The following is a 1,541-nucleotide window of genomic DNA, read 5'->3' as shown; positions in this document are numbered from 1 at the left end:
TTGAAACACCTTTCACAAGGCATTGAGGGAGACACAGAGAGATGAGAGATACATGGAACCTATTTTAATACGATTTCTATTACTGTCTGAGGCTTTGCTGTAACATCCTTACTAGACAGCGGGCATCTGAGGGCAGGGCTTCTATTTGCACACATCTTTGTACTGCTCAGCAGCCAGTCCACTGCATATAATGGGCCCTTAGTAAATACTGTGGATCGGATTGAAAACTGAAAAGTACCGCAACATAAATACAAACCCTGGTGAGTCCAGGAAGAGCAATGTGCTCTCTCTCAGGTTTAATGGACCATGCATGGGCATGGCTTTCAGCCATCCTTGGAGTCCTTCCAGATGGCCCACCCCTGCACTGTAGTCAGTTGCCAAAGCCCCCTCTGCTCTGGCTCCCGGTGTCCCTCCCCACAATCTTTGTCCACATGCCATCACCTAAGTGCACTGCAGTGTCAGCATTCTCCCACTGCCGGGGACTCTCCTTGTGCACCCCTTATCCAAGATAGTATCACACCAAGTCCTAACTGTGCCCTACTGGCTATGAACTCTTCCAGACAGACCTGGCTCCTCCAGACACCCAGTTCTCCCGCAACTGCTTGTGGGCATCGTGTGAAGCATGAGAAAGACAGGGCCTAGTGAGATTGCTGTGAGCTACTTTCTGCCTCCTTAGAAATCACATGTAAGCAGCATGTGTTACATCATATCTGTCCTGTCCATAGGTGAAAACTTAGAGGCTATGTGGGTTATTAAATCCCTTTTGTTACATGCGCATTATTACATTTAAGCAAAAGACTGTATTGTGTAAAAAATGGACTGTTACAAATAAATGGAATAAACCTGTGAAATAAAAGTATTTTACTGTGCAAGTATTTTCTTAAAATTTTAGATTCTTATTTAGATGGGCTTTGACACAATTTTTCTATCTGCAGTAAGTATACTTAATGCAACACACACTGCTTTTAATTATTTTTCCATTTTTACTGAGGGATGATTGACAAATAAAAATTGTATATATTTAAGGTGTACAACTTGATGTTTTGATATATGTATACATTGTGAAATGATCACCACAATCAAGCTCATTAATATATCCATCACCTTGCATAGTTACCGCTTTCTTTTTGCCTATGTGATCTATACTCTTAGCAAATTTCAGGTATACCATAGAGTATTGTTACCGTGGTCACGTTGCAGTTCATTACATCTACAGAACTTATTCATCTTGTGTAACTGAAACTTGGTGCCCCTGGACCACATCCCCCATCTCCCCCGCCCCTCAGCCCCTGGCAGCCACCATTCTACTCTCTGCTGGTCTGAGTTTCACTATTTTAGATCCTCCATATAAGTATTGAAGTATTTGTTTATTCTGTGTCTGGTATACTTCACTTAGCATAATGTCCTCCTAGTTCTTCCATGTTGCTGCAAATGACATAATTTCCCTCTTTTTAAAGGCTGAATAATATTACATTGTGTGTACACACACACACACACACACACACACACGTATCATATTTTCTTTACTCATTCATCCATTG

General features: G+C 41.7%; 1 long non-coding RNA gene across 1 annotated transcript in view; it reads left to right on the top strand.

Moving 5' to 3' along the window:
• LOC103591360 overlaps window positions 1–859 on the top strand; it is a 6,574-nt gene extending 5,715 nt beyond the window's left edge. The window contains exon 2 of the long non-coding RNA XR_550565.1: window positions 704–859. This is a non-coding gene — a long non-coding RNA (uncharacterized LOC103591360). The remainder of the gene's footprint in view (window positions 1–703) is intronic.
• The last annotated feature ends 682 nt before the right edge of the window (window positions 860–1,541 follow it).

Source organism: Galeopterus variegatus, unplaced genomic scaffold, assembly GCF_000696425.1.
Source record: "Galeopterus variegatus unplaced genomic scaffold, G_variegatus-3.0.2 Scaffold964, whole genome shotgun sequence".
Taxonomy (NCBI): Eukaryota; Metazoa; Chordata; class Mammalia; order Dermoptera; family Cynocephalidae; genus Galeopterus; species Galeopterus variegatus.
This window is presented reverse-complemented; position numbering and strand designations above follow the sequence as displayed.